The sequence below is a fragment of the Ambystoma mexicanum genome, chromosome 7p (assembly GCF_040938575.1).
Source record: "Ambystoma mexicanum isolate Mex_15411 chromosome 7p, UKY_AmexF1_1, whole genome shotgun sequence".
Classification (NCBI taxonomy): Eukaryota; Metazoa; Chordata; class Amphibia; order Caudata; family Ambystomatidae; genus Ambystoma; species Ambystoma mexicanum.
The window spans coordinates 727,393,413-727,406,171 of NC_090939.1; positions in this window are offsets into that span (position 1 = coordinate 727,393,413).

The window sequence follows — 12,759 nt, forward strand, 5'->3', positions numbered from 1 at the left end:
AAACATTTGCAGCCTGAAAGGGGCATTAACCCGCATCCTAGACCACTGAAATTCCCAAAAATATATTTTGCACGAAAAATGCATCCGTCACCCCTAAGGCTCAGAATATGTTAGCAGCCCAAAAAAGGCCTTAAAATGCATTTTAGGCCTGAAAAAATGTTGAAAACTTTGGAGGCCCAAAAAAGGGGTTTACAGACATCCTAGACCCCCTAAAGTCCAGAAAATGTTGCTGGCCCAAAAACAGTGTCAGAGAGCTCTGAATGCCCCAAATACATTTGCAGCCTGAAAGGGGCATTAAGCTGCATCTTAGACCACTGAAATTCCCCAAAATATTTTTGGCACAAAAAATGCATACTACACCCCTGAAAGTTCTGAAAATGTTAGCAGCCCGAAAATGCCTTAAAGTGCATCTTAGGCTTGCAAAAATGTTGATAACTTTGGAGGTGGAAAAAAGGGGTTTACAGGCATCCTACACCCCCTAAAGTCCAGAAAATGTTGGTGGCCCAAAAATGGTGTCAGAGAGCTCTGAATGCCCCAAATACATTTGCAGCCTGAAAGGGGCATTAAGCCGCATCCTAGACCATTGAAATCCCCCAAAATATTTTTGGCATGAAAAATGCAACCTATTCCCCTGAAGCTCAGAATATGTTAGCAGCCCAAAAAAGGCCTTAAAATGCATGTTAGGTCTGCAAAAATGTTGAAAACTTTGGAGGCCCAAAAAAGAGGGTACAGGCATCCTAGACCCCCTAAAGTCCAGAAAATGATTGTGGCTCAAAAATGGTGTCAGAGAGCCCTGAATTCCCAAAAACATTTGCAGCCTGAAAGGGGTATTAACTCGCATCCTAGACCACTGAAATTCCCAAAAATATTTTTTGCACGAAAAATGCATCCTACACCCCTAAGGATCAGAATATGTTAGCAGCCCAAAAAAGGCCTTAAAATGCATTTTAGGCCTGCAAAAATGTTGAAACCTTTGGAGGCCGAAAAAAGGGGTTTACAGGCATCCTAGACCCCCTAAAGTCCAGAAAATGTTGGTGGGCCAAAATCGGTGTCAGAGAGCTCTGAATGTCCCACACATATTTGCAGCCTGAAAGGGGCATTAAGCCGCATCCTAGACCACTGAAATTCTCCAAAATATTTTTGGCATGAAAAATGCATCCTACACCCCTGAAATCTCAGAATATGTTAGCAGCCCAAAAAAGGCCTTAAAATGCATTTTAGGCCTGCAAAAATGTTGAAAACTTTGGAGGCCCAAAAAAGGGGTTTACAGGCATCCTAGACCCCCTAAAGTCCAGAAAATGTTGGTGGGCCAAAATCGGTGTCAGAGAGCTCTGAATGTCCCAAAAACATTTGCAGCCTGAAAGGGGCATTAACCCCCCGCATCCTAGACCACTGAAATTCCCAAAAATATGTTTTGCACGAAAAATGCATCCGTCACCCCTAGGGCTCAGAATATGTTAGCAGCCCAAAAAAGGCATTAAAATGCATTTTAGGCCTGCAAAAACGTTGAAAACTTTGGAGGCCCAAAAAAGGGGTTTACAGACATCCTAGACCCCCTAAAGTCCAGAAAATGTTGGTGGCCCAAAAACAGGGTCAGAGAGCTCTGCATGTCCCAAACAGATTTGCAGCCTGAAAGGGGCATTAAGTTGCATCCTAGACCACTGAAATTCCCCAAAATATTTTTGGCACAAAAAATGCATACTACACCCCTGAAAGTTCTGAAAATGTTAGCAGCACAAAAATGCCTTAAAGTGCATCTTAGGCTTGCAAAAATGTTGATAACTTTGGAGGTGGAAAAAAGGGGTTTACAGGCATCCTACACCCCCTAAAGTCCAGAAAATGTTGGTGGCCCAAAAATGGTGTCAGAGAGCCCCGAATGTCCCAAAAACATTTGCAGCATGAAAGGGGCATTAACCCGCATCCTAGACCACTGAAATTCCCAAAAATATTTTTTGCACAAAAAATGCATCCTACACCGCTAAGGCTCAGAATATGTTAGCAGCCCAAAAAAGGCCTTAAAATGCATTTTACGCCTGCAAAAATGTTGGAAATTTTGGAGGCCCAAAAAAGGGGTTTACAGGCATCCTAGACCCCCTAAAGTCCAGAAAATGTTGGTGGGCCAAAATCGGTGTCAGAGAGCTCTGAATGCCCCAAATACATTTGCAGCCTGAAAGGGGCATTAAGCCGCATCCTAGACCACTGAAATTCCCCAAAATATTTTTGGCATGAAAAATGCAACCTATACCCCTGAAGCTCAGAATATGTTAGCATCCCAAAAAAGGCCTTAAAATGCATGTTAGGCCTGCAAAAATGTTGAAAACTTTGAAGGACCAAAAAAGGGGTTTACAGGCATCCTAGACCCCCTAAAGTCCAGAAAATGTTGGTGGGCCAAAATCGGTGTCAGAGAGCTCTGAATGTCCCAAAAACATTTGCAGCCTGAAAGGGGCATTAACCCCCCGCATCCTAGACCACTGAAATTCCCAAAAATATGTTTTGCACGAAAAATGCATCCGTCACCCCTAGGGCTCAGAATATGTTAGCAGCCCAAAAAAGGCATTAAAATGCATTTTAGGCCTGCAAAAACGTTGAAAACTTTGGAGGCCCAAAAAAGGGGTTTACAGACATCCTAGACCCCCTAAAGTCCAGAAAATGTTGGTGGCCCAAAAACAGGGTCAGAGAGCTCTGCATGTCCCAAACAGATTTGCAGCCTGAAAGGGGCATTAAGTTGCATCCTAGACCACTGAAATTCCCCAAAATATTTTTGGCACAAAAAATGCATACTACACCCCTGAAAGTTCTGAAAATGTTAGCAGCACAAAAATGCCTTAAAGTGCATCTTAGGCTTGCAAAAATGTTGATAACTTTGGAGGTGGAAAAAAGGGGTTTACAGGCATCCTACACCCCCTAAAGTCCAGAAAATGTTGGTGGCCCAAAAATGGTGTCAGAGAGCCCCGAATGTCCCAAAAACATTTGCAGCATGAAAGGGGCATTAACCCGCATCCTAGACCACTGAAATTCCCAAAAATATTTTTTGCACAAAAAATGCATCCTACACCGCTAAGGCTCAGAATATGTTAGCAGCCCAAAAAAGGCCTTAAAATGCATTTTACGCCTGCAAAAATGTTGGAAATTTTGGAGGCCCAAAAAAGGGGTTTACAGGCATCCTAGACCCCCTAAAGTCCAGAAAATGTTGGTGGGCCAAAATCGGTGTCAGAGAGCTCTGAATGCCCCAAATACATTTGCAGCCTGAAAGGGGCATTAAGCCGCATCCTAGACCATTGAAATTCCCCAAAATATTTTTGGCATGAAAAATGCAACCTATACCCCTGAAGCTCAGAATATGTTAGCAGCCCAAAAAAGGCCTTAAAATGCATGTTAGTTCTGCAAAAATGTTGAAAACTTTGGAGGCCCAAAAAAGAGGGTACAGGCATCCTAGACCCCCTAAAGTCCAGAAAATGATTGTGGCTCAAAAATGGTGTCAGAGAGCCCTGAATTCCCAAAAACATTTGCAGCCTGAAAGGGGCATTAACCCGCATCCTAGACCACTGAAATTCCCAAAAATATATTTTGCACGAAAAATGCATCCGTCACCCCTAAGGCTCAGAATATGTTAGCAGCCCAAAAAAGGCCTTAAAATGCATTTTAGGCCTGAAAAAATGTTGAAAACTTTGGAGGCCCAAAAAAGGGGTTTACAGACATCCTAGACCCCCTAAAGTCCAGAAAATGTTGGTGGCCCAAAAACAGGGTCAGAGAGCTCTGCATGTCCCAAACAGATTTGCAGCCTGAAAGGGGCATTAAGTTGCATCCTAGACCACTGAAATTCCCCAAAATATTTTTGGCACAAAAAATGCATACTACACCCCTGAAAGTTCTGAAAATGTTAGCAGCCCGAAAATGCCTTAAAGTGCATCTTAGGCTTGCAAAAATGTTGATAACTTTGGAGGTGGAAAAAAGGGGTTTACAGGCATCCTACACCCCCTAAAGTCCAGAAAATGTTGGTGGCCCAAAAATGGTGTCAGAGAGCTCTGAATGCCCCAAATACATTTGCAGCCTGAAAGGGGCATTAACCCGTATCCTAGACCACTGAAATTCCCAAAAATATTTTTTGCACGAAAAATGCATCCTACACCGCTAAGGCTCAGAATATGTTAGCAGCCCAAAAAAGGCCTTAAAATGCATTTTACGCCTGCAAAAATGTTGAACATTTTGGAGGCCCAAAAAAGGGGTTTACAGGCATCCTAGACCCCCTAAAGTCCAGAAAATGTTGGTGGGCCAAAATCGGTGTCAGAGAGCTCTGAATGCCCCAAATACATTTGCAGCCTGAAAGGGGCATTAAGCCACATCCTAGACCACTGAAATTCCCCAAAATATTTTTGGCATGAAAAATGCAACCTATACCCCTGAAGCTCAGAATATGTTAGCAGCCCAAAAAAGGCCTTAAAATGCATTTTAGGTCTGCAAAAATGTTGAAAACTTTGGAGGCCCAAAAAAGAGGGTACAGGCATCCTAGACCCCCTAAAGTCCAGAAAATGATTGTGGCTCAAAAATGGTGTCAGAGAGCCCTGAATGTCCCAAAAACATGTACAGCCTGAAAGGGGCATTAACCCGCATCCTAGACCACTGAAATTCCCAAAAATATTTTTTGCACGAAAAATGCATACGTCACCCCTAAGGCTCAGAATATGTTAGCAGCCCAAAAAAGGCCTTAAAATGTATTTTAGGCCTTCAAAAATGTTGAAAACTTTGGAGGCCCAAAAAAGGGGTTTACAGACATCCTAGACCCCCTAAAGTCCAGAAAATGTTGCTGGCCCAAAAACAGTGTCAGAGAGCTCTGCATGTCCCAAACAGATTTGCAGCCTGAAAGGGGCATTAAGTTGCATCTTACACCACTGAAATTCCCCAAAATATTTTTGGCACAAAAAATGCATACTACACCCCTGAAAGTTCTGAAAATGTTAGCAGCCCGAAAATGCCTTAAAGTGCATTTTAGGCTTGCAAAAATGTTGATAACTTTGGAGATGGAAAAAAGGGGTTTACAGGCATCCTACACCCCCTAAAGTCCAGAAAATGTTGGTGGCCCAAAAATGATGTCAGAGAGCCCTGAATGTCCCAAAAACATTTGCAGCATGAAAGGGGCATTAACCCGCATCCTAGACCATTGAAATTCCCCAAAATATTTTTGGCATGAAAAATCCAACCTATACCCCTGAAGCTCAGAATATGTTAGCAGCCCAAAAAAGGCCTTAAAATGCATGTTAGTTCTGCAAAAATGTTGAAAACTTTGGAGGCCCAAAAAAGAGGGTACAGGCATCCTAGACCCCCTAAAGTCCAGAAAATGATTGTGGCTCAAAAATGGTGTCAGAGAGCCCTGAATTCCCAAAAACATTTGCAGCCTGAAAGGGGTATTAACCCGCATCCTAGACCACTGAAATTCCCAAAAATATTTTTTGCACGAAAAATGCATCCTACACCCCTAAGGCTCAGAATATGTTAGCAGCCCAAAAAAAGGCCTTAAAATGCATTTTAGGACTGCAAAAATGTTGAAACCTTTGGAGGCCGAAAAAAGAAGTTTACAGGCATCCTAGACCCCCTAAAGTCCCGAAAATGTTGGTGGTCCAAAATCGGTGTCAGAGAGCTCTGAATGTCCCAAAAACATTTGCAGCCTGAAAGGGGCATTAACCCCCCGCATCCTAGACCACTGAAATTCCCAAAAATATTTTTTGCACGAAAAATGCATCCGTCACCCCTAGGGCTCAGAATATGTTAGCAGCCCAAAAAAGGCCTTAAAATGCATTTTAGGCCTGCAAAAATGTTGAAAACTTTGGAGGCCCAAAAAAGGGGTTTACAGACATCCTAGACCCCCTAAAGTCCAGAAAATGTTGGTGGCCTAAAAACAGGGTCAGAGAGCTCTGCATGTCCCAAACAGATTTGCAGCCTGAAAGGGGCATTAAGCCGCATCCTAGACCACTGAAATTCCCCAAAATATTTTTGGCATGATTAATGCAACCTATACCCCTGTAGCTCAGAATATGTTAGCAGCCCAAAAAAGGCCTTAAAATGCATTTTAGGTCTGCAAAAATGTAGAAAACTTTGGAGGCCCAAAAAAGAGGGTACAGGCATCCTAGACCCCCTAAAGTCCAGAAAATGATTGTGGCTCAAAAATGGTGTCAGAGAGCCCTGAATTCCCAAAAACATTTGCAGCCTGAAAGGGGTATTAACCCGCATCCTAGACCACTGAAATTCCCAAAAATATTTTTTGCACGAAAAATGCATCCTACACCCCTAAGGCTCAGAATATGTTAGCAGCCCAAAAAAGGCCTTAAAATGCATTTTAGGTCTGCAAAAATGTTGAAAACTTTGGAGGCCCAAAAAAGGGGTTTACAGACATCCTAGACCCCCTAAAGTCCAGAAAATGTTGCTGGCCCAAAAACAGTGTCAGAGAGCTCTGCATGTCCCAAACAGATTTGCAGCCTGAAAGGGGCAATAAGTTGCATCTTAGACCACTGAAATTCCCCAAAATATTTTTGGCACAAAAAATGCATACTACACCCCTGAAAGTTCTGAAAATGTTAGCAGCCCGAAAATGCCTTAAAGTGCATCTTAGGCTTGCAAAAATGTTGATAACTTTGGAGGTGGAAAAAAGGGGTTTACATGCATCCTACACCCCCTAAAGTCCAGAAAATGTTGGTGGCCCAAAAATGGTGTCAGAGAGCTCTGAATGCCCCAAATACATTTGCAGCCTGAAAGGGGCATTAACCCGCATCCTAGACCATTAAAATTCCCCAAAATATTTTTGGCATGAAAAATGCAACCTATACCCCTGAAGCTCAGAATATGTTAGCAGCCCAAAAAAGGCCTTAAAATGCATGTTAGGTCTGCAAAAATGTTGAAAACTTTGGAGGCCCAAAAAAGAGGGTACAGGCATCCTAGACCCCCTAAAGTCCAGAAAATGATTGTGGCTCAAAAATGGTGTCAGAGAGCCCTGAATTCCCAAAAACATTTGCAGCCTGAAAGGGGTATTAACCCGCATCCTAGACCACTGAAATTCCCAAAAATATTTTTTGCACGAAAAATGCATCCTACACCCCTAAGGCTCAGAATATGTTAGCAGCCCAAAAAAGGCCTTAAAATGCATTTTAGGCCTGCAAAAATGTTGAAACCTTTGGAGGCTGAAAAAATAGGTTTACAGGCATCCTAGACCCCTAAAGTCCAGAAAATGTTGGTGGCCCAAAAACAGGGTCAGAGAGCTCGGCATGTCCCAAATACATTTGCAGCCTGAAAGGGGCATTAAGTTGCATCCTAGACCACTGAAATTCCCCAAAATATTTTTGGCACAAAAAATGCATACTACACCCCTGAAAGTTCTGAAAATGTTAGCAGCACAAAAATGCCTTAAAGTGCATCTTAGGCTTGCAAAAATGTTGATAACTTTGGAGGTGGAAAAAAGGGGTTTACAGGCATCCAACACCCCCTAAAGTCCAGAAAATGTTGGTGGCCCAAAAAAGGCCTTAAAATGCATTTTACGCCTGCAAAAATGTTGAACATTTTGGAGGCCCCAAAAAGGGGTTTACAGGCATCCTAGACCCACTAAAGTCCAGAAAATGTTGGTGGGCCAAAATCGGTGTCAGAGAGCTCTGAATGCCCCAAATACATTTGCAGCCTGAAAGGGGCATTAAGCCGCATCTTAGACCACTGAAATTCCCCAAAATATTTTTGGCATGAAAAATGCAACCTATACCCCTGAAGCTCAGAATATGTTAGCAGCCCAAAAAAGGCCTTAAAATGCATTTTAGGTCTGCAAAAATGTTGAAAACTTTGGAGGCCCAAAAAAGAGGGTACAGGCATCCTAGACCCCCTAAAGTCCAGAAAATGATTGTGGCTCAAAAATGGTGTCAGAGAGCCCTGAATTCCCAACAACATTTGCAGCCTGAAAGGGGTATTAACCCGCATCCTAGACCACTGAAATTCCCAAACATATTTTTTGCACGAAAAATGCATCCTACACCCCTAAGGCTCAGAATATGTTAGCAGCCCAAAAAAGGCCTTAAAATGCATTTTAGTCCTGCAAAAATGTTGAAACCTTTGGAGGCCGAAAAAAGGGGTTTACAGGCATCCTAGACCCCCTAAAGTCCAGAAAATGTTGGTGGGCCAAAATCGGTGTCAGAGAGCTCTGAATGTCCCAAAAATATTTGCAGCCTGAAAGGGGCATTAAGCCGCATCCTAGACCACTGAAATTCTCCAAAATATTTTTGGCATGAAAAATGCATCCTACACCCCTGAAAGCTCAGAATATGTTAGCAGCCCAAAAAAGGCCTTAAAATGCATTTTAGGCCTGCAAAAATGTTGAAAACTTTGGAGGCCCAACAAAGGGGTTTACAGGCATCCTAGACCCCCTAAAGTCCAGAAAATGTTGGTGGCCCAAAAATGGTGTCAGAGAGCCCTGAATGTCCCAAAAACATTTGCAGCCTGAAAGGGGCATTAACCCGCATCCTAGACCACTGAAATTCCCAAAAATATTTTTTGCACGAAAAATGCATCCTACACCCCTAAGGCTCAGAATATGTTAGCAGCCCAAAAAAGGCCTTAAAATGCATTTTAGGCCTGCAAAAATGTTGAAACCTTTGGAGGCCGAAAAAAGAGGTTTACAGGCATCCTAGACCCCCTAAAGTCCAGAAAATGTTGGTGGCCCAAAAACAGGGTCAGAGAGCTCGGCATGTCCCAAATACATTTGCAGCCTGAAAGGGGCATTAAGTTGCATCCTAGACCACTGAAATTCCCCAAAATATTTTTGGCACAAAAAATGCATACTACACCCCTGAAAGTTCTGAAAATGTTAGCAGCACAAAAATGCCTTAAAGTGCATCTTAGGCTTGCAAAAATGTTGATAACTTTGGAGGTGGAAAAAAGGGGTTTACAGGCATCCTACACCCCCTAAAGTCCAGAAAATGTTGGTGGCCCAAAAATGGTGTCAGAGAGCCCCGAATGTCCCAAAAACATTTGCAGCATGAAAGGGGCATTAACCCGCATCCTAGACCACTGAAATTCCCAAAAATATTTTTTGCACAAAAAATGCATCCTACACCGCTAAGGCTCAGAATATGTTAGCAGCCCAAAAAAGGCCTTAAAATGCATTTTACGCCTGCAAAAATGTTGAAAATTTTGGAGGCCCAAAAAAGGGGTTTACAGGCATCCTAGACCCCCTAAAGTCCAGAAAATGTTGGTGGGCCAAAATCGGTGTCAGAGAGCTCTGAATGCCCCAAATACATTTGCAGCCTGAAAGGGGCATTAACCCCCCGCATCCTAGACCACTGAAATTCCCAAAAATATTTTTTGCACGAAAAATGCATCCGTCACCCCTAGGGCTCAGAATATGTTAGCAGCCCAAAAAAGGCCTTAAAATGCATTTTAGGTCTGCAAAAATGTTGAAAACTTTGGAGGCCCAAAAAAGAGGGTACAGGCATCCTAGACCCCCTAAAGTCCAGAAAATGTTGGTGGCCCAAAAATGGTGTCAGAGAGCCCTGAATGTCCCAAAAACATTTGCAGCCTGAAAGGGGCATTAACCCGCATCCTAGACCACTGAAATTCCCAAAAATATTTTTTGCACGAAAAATGCATACTACACCTCTGAAAGTTCTGAAAATGTTAGCAGCACAAAAATGCCTTAAAGTGCATCTTAGGCTTGCAAAAATGTTGATAACTTTGGAGGTGGAAAAAAGGGTTTACAGGCATCCTACACCCCCTAAAGTCCAGAAAATGTTGGTGGCCCAGAAATGGTGTCAGAGAGCCCTGAATGTCCCAAAAACATTTGCAGCATGAAAGGGGCATTAACCCGCATCCTAGACCACTGAAATTCCCAAAAATATTTTTTTCACGAAAAATGCATCCTACACCGCTAAGGCTCAGAATATGTTAGCCCAAAAAAGGCCTTAAAATGCATTTTACGCCTGCAAAAATGTTGAAAATTTTGGAGGCCCAAAAAAGGGGTTTACAGGCATCCTAGACCCCCTAAAGTCCAGAAAATGTTGGTGGGCCAAAATCGGTGTCAGAGAGCTCTGAATGCCCCAAATACATTTGCAGCCTGAAAGGGGCATTAAGCCACATCCTAGACCACTGAAATTTCCCAAAATATTTTTGGCATGAAAAATGCAACCTATACCCCTGAAGCTCAGAATATGTTAGCAGCCCAAAAAAGGCCTTAAAATGCATGTTAGGCCTGCAAAAATGTTGAAAACTTTGAAGGACCAAAAAAGGGGTTTACAGGCATCCTAGACCCCCTAAAGTCCAGAAAATGTTGGTGGGCCAAAATCGGTGTCAGAGAGCTCTGAATGTCCCAAAAACATTTGCAGCCTGAAAGGGGCATTAACCCGCATCCTAGACCACTGAAATTCCCAAAAATATATTTTGCACGAAAAATGCATCCGTCACCCCTAAGGCTCAGAATATGTTAGCAGCCCAAAAAAGGCCTTAAAATGCATTTTAGGCCTGAAAAAATGTTGAAAACTTTGGAGGCCCAAAAAAGAGGGTACAGGCATCCTAGACCCCCTAAAGTCCAGAAAATGTTGGTGGCCCAAAAATGGTGTCAGAGAGCCCTGAATGTCCCAAAAACATTTGCAGCCTGAAAGGGGCATTAACCCGCATCCTAGACCACTGAAATTCCCAAAAATATTTTTTGCACGAAAAATGCATACTACACCTCTGAAAGTTCTGAAAATGTTAGCAGCACAAAAATGCCTTAAAGTGCATCTTAGGCTTGCAAAAATGTTGATAACTTTGGAGGTGGAAAAAAGGGATTACAGGCATCCTACACCCCCTAAAGTCCAGAAAATGTTGGTGGCCCAGAAATGGTGTCAGAGAGCCCTGAATGTCCCAAAAACATTTGCAGCATGAAAGGGGCATTAACCCGCATCCTAGACCACTGAAATTCCCAAAAATATTTTTTTCACGAAAAATGCATCCTACACCGCTAAGGCTCAGAATATGTTAGCCCAAAAAAGGCCTTAAAATGCATTTTACGCCTGCAAAAATGTTGAAAATTTTGGAGGCCCAAAAAAGGGGTTTACAGGCATCCTAGACCCCCTAAAGTCCAGAAAATGTTGGTGGGCCAAAATCGGTGTCAGAGAGCTCTGAATGCCCCAAATACATTTGCAGCCTGAAAGGGGCATTAAGCCGCATCCTAGACCACTGAAATTTCCCAAAATATTTTTGGCATGAAAAATGCAACCTATACCCCTGAAGCTCAGAATATGTTAGCAGCCCAAAAAAGGCCTTAAAATGCATGTTAGGCCTGCAAAAATGTTGAAAACTTTGAAGGACCAAAAAAGGGGTTTACAGGCATCCTAGACCCCCTAAAGTCCAGAAAATGTTGGTGGGCCAAAATCGGTGTCAGAGAGCTCTGAATGTCCCAAAAACATTTGCAGCCTGAAAGGGGCATTAACCCGCATCCTAGACCACTGAAATTCCCAAAAATATATTTTGCACGAAAAATGCATCCGTCACCCCTAAGGCTCAGAATATGTTAGCAGCCCAAAAAAGGCCTTAAAATGCATTTTAGGCCTGAAAAAATGTTGAAAACTTTGGAGGCCCAAAAAAGGGGTTTACAGACATCCTAGACCCCCTAAAGTCCAGAAAATGTTGCTGGCCCAAAAACAGTGTCAGAGAGCTCTGAATGCCCCAAATACATTTGCAGCCTGAAAGGGGCATTAAGCTGCATCTTAGACCACTGAAATTCCCCAAAATATTTTTGGCACAAAAAATGCATACTACACCCCTGAAAGTTCTGAAAATGTTAGCAGCCCGAAAATGCCTTAAAGTGCATCTTAGGCTTGCAAAAATGTTGATATCTTTGGAGGTGGAAAAAAGGGGTTTACAGGCATCCTACACCCCCTAAAGTCCAGAAAATGTTGGTGGCCCAAAAATGGTGTCAGAGAGCTCTGAATGCCCCAAATACATTTGCAGCCTGAAAGGGGCATTAAGCCGCATCCTAGACCATTGAAATCCCCCAAAATATTTTTGGCATGAAAAATGCAACCTATACCCCTGAAGCTCAGAATATGTTAGCAGCCCAAAAAAGGCCTTAAAATGCATGTTAGGTCTGCAAAAATGTTGAAAACTTTGGAGGCCCAAAAAAGAGGGTACAGGCATCCTAGACCCCCTAAAGTCCAGAAAATGATTGTGGCTCAAAAATGGTGTCAGAGAGCCCTGAATTCCCAAAAACATTTGCAGCCTGAAAGGGGTATTAACCCGCATCCTAGACCACTGAAATTCCCAAAAATATTTTTTGCACGAAAAATGCATCCTACACCCCTAAGGCTCAGAATATGTTAGCAGCCCAAAAAAAGGCCTTAAAATGCATTTTAGGACTGCAAAAATGTTGAAACCTTTGGAGGCCGAAAAAAGAAGTTTACAGGCATCCTAGACCCCCTAAAGTCCCGAAAATGTTGGTGGGCCAAAATCGGTGTCAGAGAGCTCTGAATGTCCCAAAAACATTTGCAGCCTGAAAGGGGCATTAACCCCCCGCATCCTAGACCACTGAAATTCCCAAAAATATTTTTTGCACGAAAAATGCATCCGTCACCCCTAGGGCTCAGAATATGTTAGCAGCCCAAAAAAGGCCTTAAAATGCATTTTAGGCCTGCAAAAATGTTGAAAACTTTGGAGGCCCAAAAAAGGGGTTTACAGACATCCTAGACCCCCTAAAGTCCAGAAAATGTTGGTGGCCTAAAAACAGGGTCAGAGAGCTCTGCATGTCCCAAACAGATT